This window comes from Azolla caroliniana, unplaced genomic scaffold (assembly GCF_043228905.1).
Source record: "Azolla caroliniana isolate FFs.n. ecotype wild unplaced genomic scaffold, voAzoCaro1.0.p SCAF_17, whole genome shotgun sequence".
Classification (NCBI taxonomy): Eukaryota; Viridiplantae; Streptophyta; class Polypodiopsida; order Salviniales; family Salviniaceae; genus Azolla; species Azolla caroliniana.
In genome coordinates, this window is record NW_028230452.1 from 12,455,027 (window position 1) to 12,468,856 (window position 13,830).

The following is a 13,830-nucleotide window of genomic DNA, read 5'->3' on the forward strand; positions in this document are numbered from 1 at the left end:
TAAAGGTAAGGTTGACCCTCAACTAGAATTAAAGTCACAAGTGGCCAAGAAAATTGACTTGACAATTGAAGAAGCGGCTGACGACATTAAGCTGTCTTTGTGGAGAGCGATGCAAGGTATTAAGGACAAGCAACTTCTTGTGTCTATGTTGTCAAGGGTTGTGGCCAAAGATTTAAGCCTTGAAGAAATGGTCATTGAGTTCAATAAGTAAGTCTTTCAAATACTGATATTGAAGTCTATATAGTGCAATTGAAAGTTCTAATCTCGTTTTCTAATTTCATAGTCATAAGGTGTACATGAAGATCCAAGAAGTTATGATGAAACAACTTGGATGTATAACTTAGGAACAAGTGACCGAGGATTATCCTCTAACGTCTTCATATAAGGCGTTATCGGAGTATTTTATTGCATTCAAGGATTGGGTTAGTATTGGTGGTTTTTCATTAAGCTTTCATCATATGTAGAGCTTGTATAATAAAACTTGATGTCCTATTGCTTCTATTAGAAACCGTTGTCCCGCCTTTCGGCGTCGGATCGTTACGTGAGTCGGGTGGGAACCACTAGGGTTTTGAACTAGGAGGAGGAAGAATTTGAGACGATTCTAATTATGAGTAGATTATTAGAAACTTGTGAATCCCACAAGTATAATGTATTTTATTGATTAATATTTATGTAAGAATAAGTATTTAGATTGATAGAGAAAGATATAGAAATATCATGAATCCCACGAGTATAGATTATTAATTGGTGTTTTAGGAAATATATCCAATTTCCCAAATATTTCACACACCTTTTACATTGTGCTCCCTATCCTTATGTAGTGATGAGGGAGTCTTAGTAATCCATGCTTTTTTTTTCCAACTATAGACTCCATGCTTTTCCTATAGATAGACTATATGCTTTACCTAAAGTGATCATGTTATTCCTAACTTGTGCGTTTTTTTATTATAAAATATAGCGTTCATACACGTTAGAGGTGCATGCGTAGTTTTTTTCTTTTAACATGCGTTTTCTTTTAACTAAAGTTTATCTTAGGTGAACTTAGCTTTCTATGTGGGACATCTACTTTTTATTCGGTACTTATCTAAAGTAGATGTCCCACATAGAAAGCTAACTTCAGCTAAGATAAACTTTAGTTAAAAGAAAACGCATGCGTGTATGAACGCTATAGTTTATAATAAAAAAACGCACAAGTTAGAAAAAGCATGATCACTTTAGATAAAGCATATAGTCTATCAATAGGAAAAGCATGGAGTCTATAGTTAGAAAAAAAAAAGCATGGATTACTAAGACTCCCTCATCACTACATAAGGATCGGGAGCACAATGTAAAAGGTGTGTGAAATATTTGGGAAATTGGATATATTTCCTAAAACACCAATTAATAAACTATACTCGTGGGATTCACGAGATTTCTATATCCTTCTCTATCAATCTAAATACATATTCTTACATAAATATTAATCAATAAAATACATTATACTTGTGGGATTCACAAGTTTCTAATAATCTACTCATAATTAGAATCGTCTCAAATTCTTCCTCCTCCTAGTCCAAAACCCCAACGGTTCCCACCCGACTCACGTAACGATCCGACGCCGAAAGGCAAGACACAAGTGGTGAACAACGTGAAGACGGGTGGCAAGGAGATGGAGAATCAACAATAGGCGATGAACATGATGATGATGATGATTGAGTGGATGCAACAAGAACAACGCGCGATGACGGGTCAAAGTATAAATTATAACTCATTTTATTAGTATGGTTACAAGTACACCTTATATTTTTGTAAAACTTACTAAATTAATATAAGTCTTTAACTTAGTGTTTCCCATGTCGCACCTTAGTGACATATTGAGCCATTGTTGAACTTTATTATGCCTACATTACCTTATCAACACGTCCAAACTTGCATGATTTCTAATGATCTCCACTTGTAGACCTATCATGTATTTTTATATTTGCAAATTCTAATCAAGTTGTGAAACAATTGATACTAGTACATCCAATTTTTGTAGAGAGGGTGTATTTGGATAGTTTCAAGAAGATTCTACAAGTGGAATGCGCAATCCTTCCACTTGTGAACGCGAACGTGTTTATGTACCCAACCAGATATCGGATATACAGTCGGAGTGGTGAGCCGGTTCATGAGCAATCCTGACAAAGAGCATTGGAACGCGATCAAGTGGATACTCCGGTATTTGAAAGGCACTTCGAGTATGTGCCTCCGGTTCGGCTCCGGTAATCCCCAACTTGACGTATTCATGGATTCGGTTGATGTGGATACCAACCGGTCTACATCCGGATATGTCATGACTTATGCAGGGGGAGCTGTATCATGGCAGTCGAGGATGTAGAAGGCGGTTGCGTTGTCAACCACGGAGCCGGAATACATGGCAACTGTAGAATCCGGCAAGTAGATAATCTAGATGAAGGACTTCATCGGAGAGCTAAGGATCCAACAGGAGGAATACCGACTCTACTACGACAGTCAAAGTGCCATCCACCTTGCAAACAACGTGGCCTACCATTACCCGACGAAACATATCCAACGGAGGTACCACTAGATCCGAGAGAGAGTAGAAGATCAAGAGCTCATGCTGACGAACATCCACACAGAGGAGAACGGGTCGGATATGCTAACCAAGGTGTAGACAACCGACAAGCTAGACGTGTGCTGAAAGCGAATCGCGCTGACAACACATCCCAGGTCGGAGTGAAGGGGGAGATTGTTGGGAAATTGGTCTCTCCGGATGGGATCCGGTGATGAATAAAGAGGAACCGGTAAGAACCGGAAGAGATCCAGAAACCGGAGGAGCCCTGGTGAGAACCGGAAGAGAGCTGGTGAGAATAGGAAGAGAATACATATCTGTAAATATGTTTTGAGTAAGCCTACTAAGGCTATATTTGTAAATAGCCCTAAGTTCATATAAGTATAAATATGACTTAGGGCAATCACTTTAAACTAGTTGTTGTTGTTGTTGTCATATTGTAGCATAGAGAGAGTGATAGAGAGAGAGAGAGAGCGAGATACAGAGAGATACTCTGTTGTAACCGTCGGGTGGTGAGGATACAAAGCTTGAGGTCGTTGCCTCCGAGGCTCTAATTTTACCATTCTCCTATACTGATAGTTGGAGTTTGTGGGCTCCCGTGGTTTGTTTTTCCCTATTTGGGTTTTCCACGTAAACATCTTGTGTATTTCCTTTGTGTACTCTCCACTTCCCATTTCTATGTTTGATTCTCATTAAAGTGATTCATTACTCGGTTGTGGCCGAGTTTTATTCTACGCTATTCTCAACAGTGGCCAAGGACGCGGATTGGCGTGCATCAATGGAGGAAGAGATGCGGCCACTTGATGCCAACGACACATGGGACATGGTTGATCCTCCCCGACATTGCAAACCGATTAGTTGCAAGTGGGTGTACAAGGTGAAGTACAATGTCGACGGTTCGGTGAACTGGTACAAGGCCAAGTTAGTGGCCAAAGGATATGCTCAGACCCATTGAATCGACTAGGACGAGACCTTCACTCCGGTAGTGAAGATGATGACGGTTCATGTGGTGTTAGTGGTTGTTGCGGAAAGGGGGTGGCATCTTCAGCAAATGGACATGAAGAATGCATTTTTTCAAGGTGACCCTGAAGAACAGGTTTACATGATCTAGCCCCCTGGATTTCAGTCGGAGATGAACAAGTTTGCAGTTTTCCGGCTCAAGAAGTCGCTTTATCGCTTGAAGCAAGCTTGGAATTCGAAGATAACGCATCGGTTGCGTAAGATGGGGTTTGTGGCCTCAAAATCAGGTCCCAAAAGGCCGATATGTATCCTGTTATATGTGGACAATCTAGTCATCACCGGACCTAGACTCGCTGAAATCGTTCGAATAAAGTCCCAACAAGTTGAAAACATTCTAATTTTTCTGTAAATTCTTTCGTAGCTGAGAACAACTGAAAGTATTTTTGTACTCTTTCTCTTAAGAGTAATTGAATGACGAGGACTTGGGGGACCTTCATTATTTCCTCGAGATCGAAGTGATCCACACCCCCAATGGCATATTGCTCTCAAAATGACACTATGAGCTGAATATGTTGTACAAGTTCGGCATGAAGGATTGCCAACCAGTCTCCACACCCCTAGATTGGAACCTAAAGCTTCGCTCGACTCCGGACCAGTCTGCACCGAGAAGCGGCTCCAACAAATTATCGGAAGCCTCATCTATCTTACTATTACTTGACCCGACATCAGCTACCCAATCGAGGTGATAAGTCAATTTATGCAGAAGCAGACTGTTGGGCACCTTTAGTGTGCACACCGAATACTCAAGTATGTTAGTGGCACTAAGGATCAGGAACTGTTGAACTGACATAGTATAACAAAAATGCTAGTCAGTTATGCGGATACCGACTAGGCCGGTGGCACGTCGGATCGTCGGTCCACATCCGGTTTTATGTTCTCTATAGGTAGTGCGGAGAAGCAAAAAGCAGCCAACAGTGGCAAGGAGATGGAGAATCAACAAGAGGCTAGCAACATGATGACGATGTTCGAGTGGATGCTCCAAGAACAATGTGTGATGTTAGAGATTGTGGCAGTAATGGAACGGCTCGTGCAAGGGAGCAGGCAATTCAACGGGAAGGATGTGTCACGTTATTTGCAGGACTACAAGGCGGAGATGCTACGGTGCGGAATACCGGAAGGATTGCAAGTGACATCCTTCAATCGAGTGGCTACTGATGGGCTTCAAGGGAGTATCCACGGGATACAACAACAAAATCTGACGTGGGTGGCGTTGTCGGGGTAGTTGTGGTTCGTGCGGCGAAGTCGCGGGGACTAAGGTTAAGGGGAGTTGAAGAAACTTAACTTTTAATAAGGCTTGTATGGTGATGATAGAATGGTTAAGGATAGTAAGAAGAAGAGTTACGAGTAATGTGTGTGTGTGTGTGTGTGTGTGTGAGTGAGAGAGAGAGAGAGAGAGACGAGCATAGATAAAAGATAGAGACGATGTATGATTCAAGAAAGAAGATTGAGACAAAGTATGATTCTAGAAAGAAGATTGAGACAAAGTATGATTCAAGGAACAAGAGTATATGATATAAACATGATGTATATTAAAAATATAATATTTTACCAACTTTACAATCCTTGATCGCAAGATGAATCTTTTCAATACCGACCCTTGATTTGAACCCACGACTTCCACTTTGAAACGTGAGGCTCTTCACCGAATAAAATATCTTCAATACTTGCTTAGATTCTTTTCTCCCACTTTCTCTTCATTGATTGATTACCCTATTTTCCCTCTTCCCTCTTTTTATAAGTATTGCCATGCATATGGTAATGTGTAGGAGCATGGCATGCATGTAATGCATGAGTTACATGTGATGCATAATCGCCATTTGGCGCACATGCATTGCATGTGATGCATGATAGCCAACATGCTCATTTGAGCTCCCATGTATGAAAATATATATGGGATAAGTATAATGATGGATATAGCCCTTAAACAAATAACCTAGCTTAGTGGTGTATGCTTTGTGCTTGATATACAAGGTTGAGGGTTCAAGTCCCTCAATTTTACTTAATACAATATTTAAGTTTATTCTTATATAGTGAAGCACATTCTTGACATCATTTCTAAAAACAAATAGCCTACCCTAGTGGTGTATACATTGTGCTTGGTTTATAAGGTTGTGGGTTCAAGTGTTTAAAATATTACTGAATTCAATATTTAAATTTATTTTTATATCGTGAAGCAAATCCTTCACGACAACGTTTGAAGAAGTGTTGAAGACCACGTTCGCTATCAAGGACTCCTCCTAGTCCAAAATCCCAGCGGTTCCCACTCGACTCACGCAACGATCCGGCGCTGAAAGGCACGCCACATTCAGTGAACCCGACGTGAAAACGGGTGGCAAGGAGATGGAGAATCAACAAGAGGCTAGCAACATGATGACGATGTTTGAGTGGATGCTACAAGCTAAGAACAACGCGCGATGTTAGACATTGCGGCGACAATGGAGCGGCTCATGCAATTCAAAGGGAAGGATGTGTCACGTTCTTTGCGGGACTACAAGGAGGAAATGCTATGGTTTGGAATACCTGAAGGATTGCAAGTGACATCCTTCAATTGAGTGGCTACTGATGGGTTTCAAGGGAGTATCCATGGGATACTGTCATGACACAATGACATCAAATATATAGTTAGTGAGGATTGAACCTACAACCTCACATCTACAATACGTCATGCCTAACCATTTCGATATGAGCATGTACTTGTATATAGCTTAGTATTATTAGTCTAGCATATAGTATATTCGAGAATATTCTAGTCTTTAGTATATTTTAGAAATATTCTATGGTGTAATCTAGATGGGTATATTTCTAGAGACATTTCTCAAATATATTCTAGAGATATTTCTCAAGTATATTCTAGAGATATTAAATCTCAGAACCTGTATAAATACTTGTAAACTCCTTCGTCCCTTTCAAGAGATTCAACACCAGTCATTGACGCATCAATCTATTATTCTCGTTTCACCTCATCTTTGTGTCCGTGATCTTTATTTTGGTCTTTTCATGCCCTCATGTCTCTCACAAAATCTAGAGTTCCTAGCCTTGCCGTATCCATCTCCCAGTTCATCCGTCGTGTTATGTACACATAACGTTGGTGAGGGTAGGTCACCAATATTTACATTAGTGAAGGGTATGTTCACTAATGTTAAAAAGGAGACTAATGATTGGATAGAAGGAATGATAGGTGCATGCACTATCATGATTTGGACAACCAATGAATGTGTTGGGATTTCGGTCCCTTCGGATGGGATAGGGTTTAGTCGGAGACGAATGCCGACAAGCCTGGTTTCGGTTTCGGATCCGGATGACGAAGACCCCGGCTTCGGTGCCGGATGACGAATGTACCCGGAGAGCGATCCGGATGCAGGGACATATCCGTGAATATGTTCGCTATGGGCCCCTGAGGCCACAGTTGTAAATAGCCCCAAAGTCATATATGTATAAATATGACTTAGGGCAAACAGTTTTACTGTTGCTACTCATTTTTCTGTTTTTCCACTCAAGAGGAGTGAAGAGAGAGAGCAGCCGTGAGAGAGAGAGAGAGATAGAGCGCGAGAGAGGAAGAGGACGACGCCTCTATGTATTTCCGCCGCCTGTGGCGAGGACAGCGAGCTCAAGGTCGTCGCCTTGGAGCTCGTCACTGTATACTTCTCTTTGTATAGTGTTGTTAGGAGTCTTGTACTCCCGTGGTTTTTCCCATCTAGGGTTTTCCACGTTAATCTCTGTGTACTCGTGTGTTTCTCCTTTTTTTTTGGTTTCTATTTTCTGCTGCATTGATCCGCGATTACTAGGTTGTGGCTGAGCGAAGAAGGTTAATCGAAGCATCGATTCCCAACAAACTGGTATCAGAGCGACTGTTGCAGAAAATGGAAGGCGGCGGCAGCGGGCAGCCGATGATGATGGTGCTGAATGCACAGAATTACGCCGACTGGAAGATCAAGATGGAGGATCTTCTGATTGTTCGGGACCTGTACGAACCGATTGACAGGTCGGAAATACCGAAAGGGGTACTTGAGTCGGAGTGGAAGCTCCTGAACCGGAAAGCCGTAGCGACGATCCGACAATATGTCGATGTAAGCGTCCTACAACATGTGGCGAATGATACCAACGCATATGAGATGTGGAAGAAGCTGTCGGGCCTCTACGAGAGGAAGAATGCGTTGAACCGGACCTCCCTGATGAGGAAGATAGTGAACCTCAAGTACCGGGACGGCGAGAGTATGGTCGAACACGTAAGCACGTTCATGGGATTCGTGAATCAGCTTGCGGCGATCAAGTTCCCGTTGGAGGATGCAATGCAAGCCATCATCCTGATGTGTACATTGCCAGAAAGCTGGGAGAACTTGGTGGTGACTCTCAGCACCTCCTGCACCGAAGATAACTTGTCCTTACAAACGGTAAAGACAAGTATTTTGAATGAAGAAGCGCGTCGGAGAGATAAGGAACCGACCTCCGACCCGAAGATGTTGTTTACCGAATCGGATCGGGGAAGACAATGGAACCGGAGTCCGCAAAGACGGGAGAAGTCGGGGACCCGGTCGCAGTCAAGAGGAAGACCCACATGCTTCCACTGTGGGAAGCCGGGGCACTTCCGAAAGAACTGTCGGCATTACCGAAAAGACAACGGAGCCGACGACACCGATTCGAAGAAGTCACCGGAGAGAAACGGTGCATACCGGGGAGCCACGGACCGGAGAGGTTCGGATCGGCGAGGGCAGGACCGGAAAGGAACAACGGCACTCGCGGCAAGTGAGGAAGAAATCATGCTCATCACCGAAGAAGGAGAGCTAAACATTGCCGGCGATGAGACGACCTGGGTGGTCGATTCCGGAGCATCGTTCCACCTGACCCCGGAGAGAAGATACTTCTCATCCTACACAGCCGGTGAGCATGGCTGTGTTCGGATGGGAAATGAGGGTACGTGCCGGATTGCCAGCATAGGAGACGTGTGGTTGACTACCCCGACCGGATGCAAAATGCTGCTGAAGGATGTCCGACACGTTCCGGAGGTTCGATTGAACCTGATTTCGGCCGGGAGGCTAGACGATGAAGGCTACACGGGTAGCATCCGGAACGGTGTCATGAAGTTCAGCAAGGGGAGCCTGATAGTGGCTCGGGCCCGGAAGGTCAACACTCTATACCTGATTAATGCCCGGTTATGTCCGGAAGAGCTGAATGTGGCAGCCGACACTGCCGGTGAGCTGTGGCACAAGAGACTGTGCCACATGAGCGAGAAGGGGATGAAGAGGCTTGCAGAAGACAACCTCATTCCAGTGAAGCATGTGCACCTGGAGAAGTGCACCGATTGCCTGGCCGGTAAGCAGAACCGAACCTCCTTCCACTCAAGGCCACCGACGAGACGTAGCGCACCATTGGAGTTGGTGCACACCGACGTGTGTCAGGTAGAAACGAAGTCACATGGCGGAGCCCAGTACTTCGTAACATTCATAGATGATCACAGCCGAAGACTGTGGACGGCACCGTTGAAGACAAAGGACCAAGTATTGTCCGTCTTCAAAGAACTCCACGCGAGAGTGGAAAGGGAATCCGGTAAGAAGCTGAAAGCGATACGAGCGGATAACGGAGGGGAATACTGAGGGCAGTTTCAGGAGTACTGTCGCTCGAAGGGAATCCGACTCGAGTTTACTGTGCCGAAGACGCCGGAACTGAACGGGCTGGCCGAGAGGATGAACCGGACCATAATGGAGAGGGTCCGGAGTATGCTGGCGCATGCGAAATTACCCAAGGGATTTTGGGCTGAGGCAATGTCGACGGCGACGTACGTGATAAATAGATCACCCTCAGTACCTTTGGACGGAGACTCGCCGCAGAAAGTGTGGACCGGTAAGGAAGTGTCCTACCGGCATCTGAAGGTGTTCGGGTGTCTCGCATACGTGCATGTGGCAAAGGACCGGAGAGGAAAGCTAGATCCGAAGACCCGGCCATGCATATTCCTCGGTTACGGCGATGACGAGTTCGGCTACCGAGTATGGGACCCGGTCGACAAGAAGATATTCCGGAGTCGTGATATCATCTTCATGGAGAACAAGACACTCGCCGACTGGGAGTCGGAGAAGAAGATGAAGAGCTCCAAGTCGACCGGTGAGGATCAACTCTACGAGGAGCAGTCCCGACCGGCAAGGGACCGGTTAACACTCGAGGATCCGGCCGAAGACGGTGAAGAAACAGAACCGGCCGAAGAAGATGAAAACGATACCGGAACCGGCCCCGATCCCGAAATGGATTCGGATGAAGAAGAATCGGAAGAACCGGTTACCGAAGCTCCGGAACGGAGTTATCCTCTAAGAGAGAGAAGGCCCCCCCGGAGATTTCCGGAACCAGAGCACGTGCTGCTAACCGACGAGGGTGAGCCGGAGAGCTTTGAAGAAGCAAAGCATGACACCCAGAGCCGCAGGTGGTTGAGTGCCATGCAGGACGAGATGGATTCCCTGCATGAGAACCTCACATATGAGCTTGTGGAGTTGCCGAAAGGAAAGCGGGCACTCCGTAACAAGTGGGTGTTCAAGCTGAAACCGGGAGATGCCGGAAACCCCCGAGATACAAAGCCAGGATCGTGGTGAAGGGGTTTCAGCAGAAGAAGGGCGTTGACTTCGACGAGATATTTGCCCCGGTAGTGAAGATGACCTCTATCCGGACGGTGCTGAGCATAGCGGCAAGCATGGACCTCGAGGTAGAACAAATGGACGTGAAGACGGCATTCCTTCACGGTGACCTCGATGAAGAGATCTACATGCAGCAACCGGAAGGATTCGAGAAGAAAGGGAAGGAGCACCTGGTATGCCGATTGCAGAAGAGCCTTTACGGACTGAAGCAGGCTCCCCGGCAATGGTACCGGAAGTTCGACTCCTTCATGACCGATGAAGGGTACCTCAAAACGCAGTCCGACCATTGTGTGTTTGTGAAGAAGTTCGAAGGAGGAGACTTTCTAATACTCCTCCTGTACGTGGACGACATGTTGATCGTCGGACGGGACCAGGTCAAGATACGGATGCTGAAGAAGGCTCTTCACCGAACCTTCTCAATGAAGGACTTGGGTCCGGCGAGACAAATCCTAGGGATGCACATCATCCGGGACCGGAAGAAGAAGCAGTTGTGGCTGTCACAGGAGAAGTACGTGACGAAGGTGCTTCACCGGTTCAACATGTCGGAAGCAAGACCGGTCGGATCGACCCTCCCGGCAAACTGCATGCTGTCCAGCAAGCAAAGTCCCAAGACAAAGGCTGAAAAGGAGGATATGATGAAAGTGCCGTATGCCTCAGCCGTCGGGAGCTTGATGTACGCCATGGTGTGTACGAGACCGGACATAGGATATGCAGTCGGAGTGGTGAGCCGGTACATGAGCAATCCCGGCAGAGAGCATTGGAACGCGGCCAAGTGGATACTCCGATACCTGAAGGGCACGGCAAACGTGTGCCTCCGATTCGGCTCCGGTAAGCCCGAACTCGACGGCTTCACCGATTCGGATATGTCGGCTGATGCAGATACCAGCCGGTCCACATCAGGGTATGTGATGACGTATGCAGGGGGAGCTGTTTCATGGCAGTCGAGGCTGCAGAAGACGGTTGCATTGTCAACCACGGAGGCGGAGTACATGGCGGCTGTTGAAGCCGGCAAGGAAATAATATGGATGAAGGACTTCATTAGAGAGCTTGGTATCCGACAGGAGGAGTACCGACTCTACTGCGACAGTCAGAGTGCAATCCACCTTGCGAAGAACGCGGCCTATCACTCCCGGACGAAGCACATCCAGCGAAGATATCACTGGATCCGGGAAAGGATAGAAGACAAGGAGTTCGTGCTGACAAAGATCCACACGGACGAGAACGGGTCGGATATGCTGACCAAGGTCCTCACACCCGACAAGCTGGAAGCATGCCGGAAGAGGATCGGATTGGAGAGACATCCCATGCCGAAGTGAAGGGGGAGTTTGTTGGGATTTCGGTCCCTTCGGATGGGATAGGGTTTAGTCGGAGACGAATGCCGACAAGCCTGGTTTCGGTTTCGGATCCGGATGACGAAGACCCCGGCTTCGGTGCCGGATGACGAATGTACCCGGAGAGCGATCCGGATGCAGGGACATATCCGTGAATATGTTCGCTATGGGCCCCTGAGGCCACAGTTGTAAATAGCCCCAAAGTCATATATGTATAAATATGACTTAGGGCAAACAGTTTTACTGTTGCTACTCATTTTTCTGTTTTTCCACTCAAGAGGAGTGAAGAGAGAGAGCAGCCGTGAGAGAGAGAGAGAGATAGAGCGCGAGAGAGGAAGAGGACGACGCCTCTGTGTATTTCCGCCGCCTGTGGCGAGGACAGCGAGCTCAAGGTCGTCGCCTTGGAGCTCGTCACTGTATACTTCTCTTTGTATAGTGTTGTTAGGAGTCTTGTACTCCCGTGGTTTTTCCCATCTAGGGTTTTCCACGTTAATCTCTGTGTACTCGTGTGTTTCTCCTTTTTTTTTGGTTTCTATTTTCTGCTGCATTGATCCGCGATTACTAGGTTGTGGCTGAGCGAAGAAGGTTAATCGAAGCATCGATTCCCAACAGAATGGAGATCCTTTTAGAAAGGCACATCTATTCAAGGGGACTAGGAAAGGCTTAGCTACCCTCATAATCACATTACGTCGGAAGGTTGCTATCTTAGACACCGGTGGTGCGGGCTAGGCTTTCGTCTCGACGATCGTGTTTATCTCTTCCAAGGTATTAGTCATCCTAATATCCGGCGGTATGGGACGTCGGTGGTAGGTTGGCTATGTCTAGATCATAGCTTGGGGGTGGTCGGGTGGAACATGTTCTTCTATCCATTCTATTTTCCTTCTTTTACTTTAGTTTTGTCTATTGATTAGTAATAGACTCTTAATAGTGGTATCAGAGCATTTACTAACAATTTTTTTGTTGTTTTGATGTTTTTTGCGTGTGAGGGATGGGGATCTAACAAGGCTCGTCATGCTCTTCATAGGATCAAAACAACATTCTTAACCTGGTATTCTTCTTTCTCGATCTCTCTTTTCTTTTTCTATGATGCTTTCTTCTTGGTCATATGGAAGTGGTATTACATTTTCTTTTCTTTTCTTTCTTCTTTCTACCATCATACGATGTTAATCTACTTATGCATTGGGTCGAGCGTGTTTGTACTAATCGCACATGCTCAACTCATGGCCCTTTTGCATATTGCAATGAATCTCCCACTCTCCCCTCTCTTGAGCCATCTCTTATGATAATAATTACTCTTGTGCATTGGGTTGAGTGTGTTTGCCCTAATCGCACACACTCACCTCATGGCCCTTTTGCATATGATGTTGAGTATGCCACTCTTCCCTTTATTGAGCCATCACTTGGCTGATTCTATGGGATGTTGTGGTCTCGACGAGGTGTATGTCGCCTACTTATGCCACTCTACTCTCTATTGAGTCGTCACTTGGCCGATTCTATGGGATGTTGTGGTCTTGACGAGGTGTATGTCGCCTACCTATGCCACTCTACTCTCTATTGAGTTATCACTTGGCCGATTCTATGGGATGTGGTGGTCTTGAGGAGCTGCATGTCAATTACCCTAGGGTTTCTTACCTTAAGGTATGCTTAATGTTTCATACACCTAATTGATTATTATTCTAATTAAATTTCTAATTACACAATTTTTCGTTTCACTTTGGTATGATTAAATTCTAGTAATTCTCATTTACCCACCCACAATTAACTCTCATTTTCCCCTTCCTTTTCATGTTTAAAGTATTATGTGCGTTTACCTATGATGTAATGCTTCCGTGTAGACTATTTTTTTGTATTGAGTGGGCATCATGCCCTTTATTGAACTATTTTTGTCCAACGGCTCATCTAGACTTAACTCATATTATCGAGCCTTAGAACTCGAGTAAAACCACATGAGTTCCCCTATTGATATTTTACTCATAGATTAGAGTATTACATCTTTGCTCACAACAGCACCACTACTTGTATCAATTTGTGGCTTATGTCACAATTGTGCAAATTACAACCACCATATTGGGATGGATAGGTGCATACATCGCAAATCCATTTATTGGTGGTATTTGTTTTTAGTAGACAACGCATGGTTTTTGAACCTTGTTTTCGTCACTTCTTGACTCTTATATATAGTGACTTCTTTTTCTCTTTTTTTCATAACATTTGCTTGCTACTCGCAAGACTACAATATTACTTGTGAGTGCACTTGTTTTTTCACATAATACACTTTCTCGACCATATCAATAGATGTTGGGTTGGCATT